Below are 12271 nucleotides of genomic sequence, written 5' to 3'. Positions count from 1 at the left end.
GTGAAGGAGAAAAAAAGAACCTCGGCTAAAGATTGATGGAGTTCGTTGACAATCAATGTGCCTTGCGAGAAACATTAAAGGGAGCTGGGAAAAAGAAACAGGATTATGTCAGAAACTGAGATGTACAAAAAGAGACAGGCACAATAAGTGAAGGGGGAAATCACACTGTCCCTTATTCTCAGCTGCCTTAGACAGATAACAGGGTGTTCAGACAGGAGTGTATGCAATGTGCCTTACTGTGCCTGCATACACTCACACTCTTCTATGTAAGCGTGACAGCAGACAGTGTACCTTGCTGTGCATACAATGCTCACACTCTTATATGTAAGTGTGAAAGCAGACAGTGTACCTTGCTGTGCATGCATATGCTCACACTCATATGTAAGTGTGACAGGAGACAGGGATGGCACAGGTGGAGGGGGAATCAGGGACATTTCACTGCTGTAAGACACGTCGTCTGTCTGTGAAGCACGACACTGTTATTTGAAAGTGGGTTTGGGGTGAGAATGTAGCTTGGTGGCAAAGCCCTTGCATTCCTTAAACCACAAAAGATAAAAGAAAAGTATAAAGCCAAGAGGCGGGGGGGAGGGGCGGACAAGAGCAGCACAGAGAATCAAGTAGAAATTAACGTATCTGATAGACATTAATTCCATTGTATCCCAATCACCTTAAATGTCAACGTTTTAAATTCATCAGTTGAGAGATCAGACTAGATTTTAAAAAAACCAAATATATGTTATCAACAAGAACTCCACTTTAAACATAAAAGTTAAAAATAGATTAAAAGTGAAAACAGGAAGATACATCATACTCATAACTCATCAATAAAGAGGCCAGCTAGACTAAGTTCAGATGTAGAAGCACTAAAGGTTATCAAGGCTAAAGGGGGCCTTACTCTTGAGGGTCACTACTCAAAGAAGACAGGGAATGCTTGATGGGTGTGCACCTCCCACAGTGCACAATTACATGAGACAAAGCTGAGAGAACCCAGGGCAAGGCAAACAAACCCATCAGTGCCGGAGACTCTAACAACCCCCACGACAAACGGACAGATCCAGAAGGCAAAGGCATCAGTAAGGACACAGATGAACCTAATATCACCATCCATCAGCTGGAAAAGAGTGACAGCCACAGCTTGCTTCATGAAAAAACAAGATTACACACAGCCCAGCTCACAGGGAGTATTCACCTAGACAAGACTACATTCTGGGCCACAAAACATATCTTAACAAATTTAAAAGAATAAAAGCCGCATAATGTCTGTTCATAAGAGTGGAATTAAATTAGAAATTAATTGTATACACTGATGACATGACCACCCCACGGTATGGTTAAGGGAAGATTTTTATTATAGATATGAGAGAGAGAGAACAGACAGAGGCAGCTGAAAGAGTTCATAGCAGAGAGAGAAAGCAGTAGACCGAACGTGGCCAGCAGACTGGACATGGCTAGGGCTATCTACAAGAGTGGGGAGAGTAGCGGGAGTAGAGAATAGAGAGAAGACAGCAAGATAGGAGCGGAGTAAAGGAGGGAGGGAGGGAGGGAGGGAGGGGGATAGAGAAGATGAATGCATATAAAATAGCAGGGTTATAAGGAGAATGAGTACCTGGGGGGAGGGAAGCCTGTGAGCGGGAGGAAGGTTAGGGTAGAGGAGGAGGTGAGAAGGGCTAGGATGCTAACATGAACTTTGAAATATGTAACAGGTCCTTGTGATACCGAAGGAGCCTGGAGGCCAGCAGGAGCTTTGGTGTGCTAATAGACACAGACAGTCATTTGTCCCTTCTTCCAGGGACAAGTGAAATGACTCTTCTCAGTAGAGGGGAACCAGCTTCACAAGTTCCTGAGGGATTCTGGCTTTTATCTAGCCACCAAAAGTCTTCTTGGTCCAGGTTGAGTCCATTTCTGGATACCTGGACTGCCTTTTGGAGTCCGGGGAATCAGCGTCTCCTTTGGACCTGACATTAATAACAAGGTGGATGTAGTAGTTTTTCTGTTGTGGAGTTAAAACGCTGATCAAAACCAACCTGGGAGGGAAAGGGTTTATTATGCATGATAACCAAGTGAAACGCCCGAGATATATAAGGCAGGTTCACTACTTAGAAATCAATTAATATAATCCACCACATCAATAGGATAGTGAAGGAAAATCACATTATCATATCAGTAAAGAAAAAGTGTTTGACAAAATCTAATGCTCATTCATGTAGAAGAAAAACTTCTGTCAATCAGCGATGACCAGGGAGGACTTTCTCAGCTTGGCAGGGGACAGTTACAGAAAACTTGGCAACCAGCGGAACAATCAGTGGTGAGAAATTCAGAAGTTTTACTATTTTTTTTCTTTCTTTTTCAGCACTGTGCTGAAAGCCCTATCTATTGCAGTAAGTCAAGAAAAGGAACGAAGATATGCAAATTAGGAAGAAATAGATAAAAGTTTCTTTGCTCACAGATAGCATAGTCTTGTAGAAAATTCAAAATTCCGAATAGACTTCTGGAACAAGTAAGCAATGGCAGTACATAGGTCTAAACTGAACTAAACAAGTAGATAATCGGCAACACTCTGATAAGAAATAGCAAAGGACTAGGTGAAGAGAGCCTGTATTGGTTCTATTGTTGAGATGGTTTAGTCCTGAGGAGAGACCCAGTGCCTGGGTCACACAGTGGACAGCATCATGGTGGGAACACACGTGAAAGAAGACCATGAGGAAGGAAGCTGGCAGGGTTTGAGGAGACAGGCTTGCTCTCTTATAACTAATTCCTCCATGTGGCATCAACCCTCTCTGATGTAGTGGCTCCAATGGCCACATCCCCTCCAATGGCCATGTCCCCACCAATGACCGTGTCACTATGTCCCACCTCCTAGAAGGTTCTACCACTGCCTATATCACAACATGGACCGTGTCCAAACTGTGGCAGAGATATATTCCATATTCATGGACAAGAAGAGTCAAGAGTGTCAAGATGTCAGTTCATCACAACTTTACCAACAGATTCAGTGCAACCCTGTCAAGATGCCAGCAAGTTATTTTGTAGATATTGAGAAACTGAACAGGTACTGAAACAAAGAGGCAAAGACTCTTGGCATCTTTAAGAATTACTAGAGGCTAGGGGTGCAGTTCAGTAGTGGAGTGCTTGCCTAGCATTCAGGAGGCTCCTCGCTCAATGCCCACCCCACCCCAAGAGTAAAGTCAGAGGGGAGAGAGGAAGGAAGAAAGAGAGAGAGGAAGAGAGAGAGAGAGAGAGAGTGACTTACACAGAATACTCAAGACTGTGTGAAATTTGAAAAAATAAATAAATAAAAGAGATCAATAGAACAGAATCCAGAATCCCAGAAATAGTCCCCCATAAATCCCACATAAATATCAACAGGTCCTTGACAAGGGGCAAAGGGCACTAAGATGGTTCAAAGATAATCTTTTCAACAATGCTGCCAGAACAACCGTACATTCAGATGTGGGAAATAATCCAGACCCAGATCTTATACCAGTCTCAAAAATGAACTAAACGTGATCACAGACTTAAGTGTAAAACACAATACTATAAAATCCCCTAGATTAAGATAACATAGAAGAAAATGTAGATAACTATAGGTATGGTGATGACTGCAAAATACAACACCAAAGCCTCAATTTATGAAAGAAATAACTGATGAGCTGGGTTTCATTAAAATTTAAAACTCTTAGCAGACATGGTGGTACATGTCTGTAATTTTAACACATGGAGGGCTGGGCAGGAGAGTCGTGAATTCAAAGGCTGTACTACAGAAAGATCTTTAAAAATCTAAAACTTTTCCTACATGAAAGACTGTATTTAGCAAAATAAACAGACAATGAAAAGAAAACACTTCCAAGAGGCACATGTGAGAAAGGATTGTTATCAAAAATATACAGAGAATGTTTACAACTCAACAATAAGAACATGGACCTAACTGAAACCGAACAGGACAGGCGATGCGACCCTCTTTCTTTCATCCATGTAGAAGGCAGAGGAAGAAGAAAATCTCTTGAGCTCTGGAGTTCCAGGACAGACTGGACATCACAGCATGACCCCCACACACCTAACACGGAATACCTAACATCTGGTGATGTTCAGGATGCATCGGTGAGAAGAATAGACTGGACATCACAGCATGACCTCCACACACCTAACACGGAATACCTAACATCTGGTGATGCTCAGGACGCATCGGTGAGAAGAATAGACTGGACATCACAGCATGACCTCCACACACCTAACACGGAATACCTAACATCTGGTGATGTTCAGGATGCATCGGTGAGAAGAACAGACTGGACATCACAGCATGACCCCCACACACCTAACACGGAATACCTAACATCTGGTGATGTTCAGGACGCATCGGTGAGAAGAATAGACTGGACATCACAGTGTGACCTCCACACACCTAACACGGAATACCTAACATCTGGTGATGCTCAGGACGCATCGGTGAGAAGAATAGACTGGACATCACAGCATGACCTCCACACACCTAACACGGAATACCTAACATCTGGTGATGTTCAGGACGCATCGGTGAGAAGAATAGACTGGACATCACAGCATGACCTCCACACACCTAACACGGAATACCTAACATCTGGTGATGTTCAGGAGGCATCGGTGAGAAGAATAGACTGGACATCACAGCGTGACCTCCACACACCTAACACGGAATACCTAACATCTGGTGATGTTCAGGAGGCATCGGTGAGAAGAATAGACTGGACATCACAGCGTGACCTCCACACACCTAACACGGAATACCTAACATCTGGTGATGTTCAGGAGGCATCGGTGAGAAGAATAGACTGGACATCACAGCGTGACCTCCACACACCTAACACGGAATACCTAACATCTGGTGATGCTCAGGACGCATCGGTGAGAAGGACATATAGTTGATGTCTCTCAGGCCATTCTGTTCTGTATAACAAAATACCATAGACTGAACAATTTCAAAAAAACATAAAATTGTGCTCACTTCAGCAGCACATATACTAAAAATTGGAACAATACAGAGAAGACTAGCCTGGCTCTTGTGCAAGGACGGCATGCAAATTTGTGAAGTGTTCCATGTATTTAAATGGAAAAAAAAAACAATCCAGAAAATTATTTCTCACAGCTTTAAAGGTCAGGGAAGCCAAGGTCCGAGGCAGGTTTATTGTCTGCTGAGGGTCCAATCCCTGACTCCAAGGTGCACTGAATACCAGTGGAAGAAGAGAACAGGGGCAAATTGCCTCTCCACGAGCTCTTTTCCAAGGGCTCCTAATCCACTCACGAAAGCACAGCCTTCATGACCTAATCATGTCTGAAAGCCAAACCTCACCCGCAATACTGTTGCATGAGGGTGAAATTTCAACAAGACATAAATATTCAAATCACAGCAGCCAGCAAACAGGCCTATAAGAGGACAGTCAACATCATATGTTACCATGTGCAAATGAAAACAATATACCATGACTTACTTATTAGGGTAACCCAAATCCCAAACACCAATAACATCAAATTCCGGCAAGGATGTGGACCACCTGAAACCATCATCCACTGCTGGTAAAAAATGCAGCTCTTCGAAAAACAGCTTTGCTGAACATTCTTTTAACCTATGATCCAGTAACCGTACCTCTCGGTACCTACCCAAAGGAATGGAAAAGCAGCCACACAGAAGCTTGAATGTGGATGTTTATTCAAGTTCCATTTGTAATTATCAAGACATGGAAGCAACGAAGGTGTCCTTCATAGTGGGTGGATAGATAGATGAACTGTAGGTACAACCAGAATCAGAGTATGATCCTAACTGTCCAACAGTCTATAAAATGCGAACCTGTAGAGATCTACAGAGACCTTCTAAAAAGATCAGTGACTGCCGGTGAGGGGGAGGAGACAGAGGATCTTCAGGGCAGTGAAACTCCTGGGTATGATCCTACACTTCTCATTCCTCATTTATCCACACCCACAGGAGGTACAGACCCAGGAGTGAGCCCGTACACCGCAGACACGGGGCGACAATGACGTGCCAGCGTAGCTTCTTCACTGACTGTAGAGGATGTAGACAGTGGCACAGGACGCCGGCAGCGTCCATGCTGCTTATTTTTCCTATTGCTGTGACAAAACACTTGACAAAAGCAACTTAGGAAAGGAAAGGTTTCTGTGGGCTCACGGAGTGAGGATATAGTCCATCATGGCGGGAAGACATGGCGACCGCCAACGCTGGGCGGGGGTGGTGGTGGGGGTGTGTGTTCCTTCCTCAGTTACACTCTCAGGACAGACCCTCACATATACTGAGAGGTTTGTCTTCAGAGTTACTCTGAATCCCTTCAGGATGCAGTAGACGTTAAATGGGCGATAACATGAGAACTCTCTGGAGGTTTTTGTTCCTGCCTTTTTTAGTTTTTCCTTTGTTGTTGTTTGTTTTTGTTGTGGTTGTCTGCCAGCTTTGCTGAGAAAATAAATGCTAACTCATAGGTGATGAATATCCCCCCAGAAACCCATGTGTCAAAGGTTTGTTCACACCCAGGTGGTGCTTTTGGGAAATAGAACCTCTAGAAGGTGGGGCCTAGGAAGTGGTCTTTAGTCCACTCCACAAGATGGAATCTATGTCTGGTATCAATAGCTGAGCCAAAACTTGCAGCTGGCTAGGACACAGACCTTGAGGGAAAACCTAGTACTATAATTCTGCTAAATGGACATAGTAACCAACTGCTCCCTAAGTTCTTATCTCTATATCCATAGATTAGCACATCTCAACCCTCACCAGAGAAGCTTCTTTTTGCAGTAGATGGTGATTAATACACAGACCCATAATGAATAAGCATGCAGAGAATAATAGTGTGGAACGCACAACTCTAACTGAGACATCTCTGTCAGGCTGCACCCCCACACAAGGCTCGGAAGCCATAACAGAAAAAGGGGTAGAAAGAATGTAAGAGACAGAAGGAGGAAATGTCTGGAGCAGAACTGTATTTGCTGGACAGGTCAGTGCATGCGGCTGTGCACATGAACCTACAGTGGCTACGGATACATGCACGAAATTGTCACATGATCAAGCCAGCCAAAATCCCACCATGGATTGGGGGGGAGGTGGGCTCCTGAAGTCCCATCCTTATGAGATTTTGGTGCTTGATGGCTGCTGGAAGAACGATCTATATTTTCTTTGGGGTAACTGATGCTCCAGCAGATGGCCTACCTACCACCCCTGCACATTCAGATAGGACTAAGTGGGCTCCGTGAGTATGGGGGCAGGACTAGATAAAATAAAATTTAAAAACAAGAAAAGATTAGCCATGACAGCATGTATAAAAATGCCTTTTTGGTATGAAGGGCAACCTGCTAAGGGAATACTGTAATACGTTAATTACAGTCAGAACACACTACTGCACAGAATCCTTTTTCCCTTAGACAGCTGAACCAGCCCAAAGAACCTGTAATAGCTCCCTCTCCCTATGATCATCACAAGTTAAACAAAGAAATCCTCAAAAGGAATAACAGTGTGCTTTCATAATTTAATTTTTTTCTAAGTTTAAAAAAAGCAGAATTCTGGGGCTTTTTTCTTTGACTGCCAAATTAGTGGGACTAGTCTTGGCTGTTTTAACGAGTCCTCTGTACCTGTTAGGATCCTAGGTAGCAGCTGCAGAGTGCAGTCTAGTCCCGGTTCTAGAAGACAGCCCTTGCGGGGAGTGGCCACCACCTTGACTTCCGGGGAGTGGCTACCACCTTGACTTCCGGCTGAGGGGGGGAATGCTGTTTTTGTTTTCTGAGGAATCACACTTGTTTAAAATTAGAATGTATGGTGTGAAGAGGCTGGCGACTCGCCAAGTCAATTACAAAAAGTGTAAAACACAAAAGCAAAGGTGCAAGCATGCCTCAGGAATGCTTGTGATGTTTTTATTTCCGCTAACACTTGGTCTCTCTGGCAAATGCTTATTTTCTGTGTGCGTGTGCGTGTGAGTTCGCGTGTGCGCGCGTGTGTGTACGCGCTCCAATAAAGCTTTATTCATGAAATAAACCGCAAGAATAGAGTTGGCACACTTGGTAGATTAAAAATACAGGATTTCTGGTTACATTTGCATTTTAGAAAAACAGTGAATATTTTTTAAACTTTTTATTGAGGTATAATAAATTCAGATGCCATTAAATCCTCTCTTTTGAAGTCCAGACTTTGGTGGCCTTCACAGGAACTGGCCAGCATCTCTACAGACTCAGGGCAACTCTGCGCCCATCTTCACTAGCAGCTCTGTGATAACTCTGCTCTGGCTTCTGTCTATGGAACTGCCTACTGTAGCCATTTCGTATAAACGGTGTGAAGTAAATTACATTGGAAACTGTCATGTGCCATTAGAGCTCACTGAGAAGCTGTCTCTGCATGTGTGGTCCTCTCCCTGCCTGTGCTGTTCAGAACCAAGAAGATCTGTCTCAATGTGTCCTCTAAGGCTCCTTATCTGGGGACAGGCTGCCAAACCCCTAATTCTGTGACAAGGCAGGGGAGGGGGAGAGAAGAGCAAAATAGCCCGAGAGTGAAAATACCAAGTCCTCGAGAACAGCTAGAAGGTAGAGCATTTCCAACAGATGGTACTATTGTTTATCCCATGATCTGAAAATGTCTGCAGTGGGAAAGAGTCTGGCCAGGTAAACTCATTCGTGGAGAGAAAGCTCATTTGGGGATACCAGCTGACCACCCCGGCCCTCAGTTGGCTTCTGCTGGGTGTCTTAGAGCCCTCGATTTGGTGATGCTGACCATGTCTGCTGCTCTTTGTTCCTTTACTCCATGCAAGGAGACGCTGTTTCACCTGGGCCTCCATCAGCAACTCTAGCCTCTTTTGGGCTTTTCTCCTGGCTGTTTTGAGCACCCAATTGGATAATTTTTATCCCATCGTCTATCTATCTCTTGCTATTCATTTTTTACTCTGGATTGCTATATACTTAATGAACTCACTCATTCAAATATCAAAGTCTGGCTATCATAGATCATTCTCTGACTCATACAGAAAAAAATGGAAACCATCTATCATGTGGCTCTAGCTCTCTGTTTTTCTCCTCCCACTGAGCATGTTTTCAAAGCTCATCAACAATATAGCATGCATTGGTTCTCTCTCTCTCTCTCTCTCTCTCTCTCTCTCTCTCTCTCTCTCTCTCTGTGTGTGTGTGTGTGTGTGTGTGTATGTCTATGTGTGGTATGTGTGTGTGTGTGTGTAGGTGCCCATAGATGTCAGAGGCATTGGATTCACCTGGAGCTGAAGCTGTGAGCCATGGTGCATGGGAGCTGGGAACCCAACTCAGGTGCTCGACAGAGAGGTAGGTACTCTTAACTGCTGAGCCCTCTCTCTAGCCCAAGCACTTCGTTCTTTTTATGGTAAAATAATATTCCACTGTACGGGTATACTACACCTCGCTTATGCCTTCTTCAGTTGACAGATACTTGGGCTGTTATAAATAATGATGCTATGAATATTCATGTACAAGGTTTATATAGACAAATGCCTTCCTGGCTCTTGGATACATATCCAGGAGTGGAAGCTGTGGGCGATTTAGTAACTCTGTGCTTAACTTACGAGGTACCAAAGCAGCCGCACCATTTTGTCTTCCCACCAGCAATATATCGGGATTCCAATTTGTCCACCTTCTTGTCAACACTTGTTATTGTCTGTCTCTTAGATTCAGCCCTCCTGCTGGGTGTGGGTAAGGAGAGGATACTGAGCACACCTCGGAGGGAAGTCACGTGCCTATCTGAAGGCACTCTGCGGTCCAACCAGGCAGTTCGTGTGTGTCTATTCTGCATCCTCACCGCCACCCTTGGACAGCTCCTGCAGGAGGAGGGAGCTCACCTCACACCTGGCTGCTCACTGCAGGGTCTCTTATTAACGGAAGAAAAGATTTTAACACCTTGGATTATATCAAAAACTCAAAGAGAACCGGGGATGGAGAGGACAGGAGGGGGTCAAGAATTAGCGTAATAAATGATTTATATGCAGTGCATCCTCGGGAGACATGCTTGCAGGTACCACCCTTCTAGGCTCTGCATTCTCTGCGTGTGAGGCTTGGCCCCTATAGAGGGGTGACTAGAAAAGCCTGAGTGCCAAGAACAACCTTCATTTTTCTTACTTTGCATCCAAATTACTTTCGAGAAAGCCTAAGCTGTGTGGAAAAGCGAGCTTCAGCTCCTCTGGAGCTTCCCTAGGGCAGGTGGGGGACCCCTCATGTGGCTCCTCACTAGGTGCCCACAGCAACAGGCCTCTCCAGCCCTCATCTCCACCACACCTCGATTCTGTAATTTCATCCCAACAGCAATGATGTCTGCCTATGGCTCTTAGAACAACAACAGAAGGCGGTGCCCAAGAAGGACCTGCCACACAGTCGAGCTCTGCTGCCTTGGGAGACGTTCCTGCTGCAGGTCCTCCAAAGGCCCTTCCCTCCCTACAGGGCAGAGTCTGTCTGTCTGTCAACTCCCTCCTGTGTCAGAGTTTCTCAGGCTGTCCAAAATGAGTGCTTAAGACCATGGGAAGCAGTTTGATGATACCTGAAAGAAATAAGTACAGAAATGGCACATGGTCCTGCGATTCTGCTTCAAATCCAGACCCACAGAATCGAAAGTGGAGATGCAAAAAGGTAATTTATATATCCAAGTTCAAAGCCTAACTATGTGCAATAGCCAAGAGGTAGAAATGACCCAAATGGCCATCTAGAGGTAAGAGGATAAACAAAAATATGATACATGCTCTTTTTTTTGTTTTGTTTTTGGTTTTTTTTAAGAATGGGTTTCTCTGTGTAGCTTTGGAACCTTTCCTGGAATTCATTCTGTAGCCCAGGCTGGCCTCGAACTCACAGAGATCTGCCTGCCTCTGCCTCCTGAATGCTGGGATTAAAGGCGTGCGCCACCACGGCAGTATACGTGTTCTTTAACAACGAACACCTGATACAGTCTACAAACATGGGCAAGCCTTACAAAGACTGCTTTAAGTGATGCAAACCATCCTTAAAAGGATAAATATCATGAGTCCACTTATATGAGTCAAGTTTCCAAATTCACAGAGACAGAAAGAATAGTGATTACTGGTTTGGGTGGTGGTGGGATAACTGCTTAACAGGTACAAAGTTTCTCCTTGTGGTGACAGCCATGCTGTGAAGGTATTGAGGTCCACGGGCATGGACTGGAAAGTGACCAGACAAGGACATTACACTGTGCATGTTCGCTAGAACAAAGTGCTGGTTGCTCACGGACTCCTGATGAGGTTGGGGATGGAATGAGTCCTCAGGAGGAGGGCAAGGAAGGGGAGGGAGGGTGACCTTGAACAGCTCATTATTGCCAGAGGAAGACCAGATGGTCAGTGGGGAAGACAGGCAAGCAAGGGGAACAGGGAACAAGGCAAGCACATTCTGGGAGGTGGCGAAGCCCAGTTTCTGAGAGGGAATGGTCTGCAGGGAGAGAGGACTTAGGGGAGCCAGGAGGGGTGAGGACTGGAGAGTTCCCAAGAAACAAAACTGGCTACAAGCACTTGACAGGAAGTCACATATGCTCGGGCTCAGTGGTGGAGCGCTTGCCTGGCACACACAAGGCACTGGGTTCCATTCCCCAAACTGAAAAAAAAAATTACACCTCAGGAGAAAAGAAATGTGAGGTAAGATAATGAGGTCCTTTTTAGCATCAAATTGCAGAAGTCGAAAAGAAACAAAATTACCAGACGTCCTGGAGCTGGTGGAGTCGCACAGCAGTGCGAATGTGGGCAGTGCTCCGAGCTGTACCCCCCAAAACTAAAATGGTTCCATGGTGGGTACATCTTACCACAATTAAAAAAAAAAAAAAAACAGATCGGAAACCCCTGCTGTGTGCTCGGCTGTCTCTTCACCACTGTTGATCAAGTGCTATGTGACAGATCTCTACAGCAGTCTAGTGACTGTCACATGTCAAAAACTTAATGCTGCGTGCTCCTGAACCCAGCAGCCCTGTCTCGAAGAGTGTGTTGAATGGCAGTAAAAAAGGACACTGCAGAGATCTTCTGGAATGTCACCGAAGAGCTGCTTATTAAAAACAAGAATGGAGGCTGGAGAGAGAGAGAGAGGAGGCTTAGCAGATGTGAGTGCAGAGGGCCAGAGTTCAGTTCCCAGCACACCATCAGCTCACAACTACCTGCAACTCCAGCTCCAGGGGCATACAACACACAAGTGTACACACCCCCAACCCACACATGCACATAATTAAAAATAATAAAAATAAATCTTTAAAACAAGAATAAGTGAAAATAAACCCCAAATAACCAACACACCTTGGGCAATGGCTAAA

The 12271-nt window shown here is 44.8% G+C and overlaps 1 protein-coding gene and 1 non-coding gene across 3 annotated transcripts in view; one reads left to right on the top strand and one right to left on the bottom strand.

Annotated features, from left to right (window-relative positions):
• The window catches only part of Homer2 (homer scaffold protein 2), a 103499-nt gene that overhangs the window by 59583 nt on the left and 31645 nt on the right, over window positions 1-12271 (bottom strand). The window lies entirely within an intron of this gene.
• Window positions 4974-5081, top strand: LOC128095752 (U6 spliceosomal RNA). The gene has a single exon (XR_008213363.1). It is a non-coding gene; the product is annotated as a U6 spliceosomal RNA (small nuclear RNA).

The sequence above is a fragment of the Peromyscus californicus genome, unplaced genomic scaffold (genome assembly GCF_007827085.1).
Source record: "Peromyscus californicus insignis strain IS unplaced genomic scaffold, ASM782708v3 Scaffold_4__1_contigs__length_199733344, whole genome shotgun sequence".
NCBI lineage: Eukaryota > Metazoa > Chordata > Mammalia > Rodentia > Cricetidae > Peromyscus > Peromyscus californicus.
Note: the sequence above shows the minus strand (reverse complement) of the source record. Positions and strands in the feature narration are given on the sequence as shown.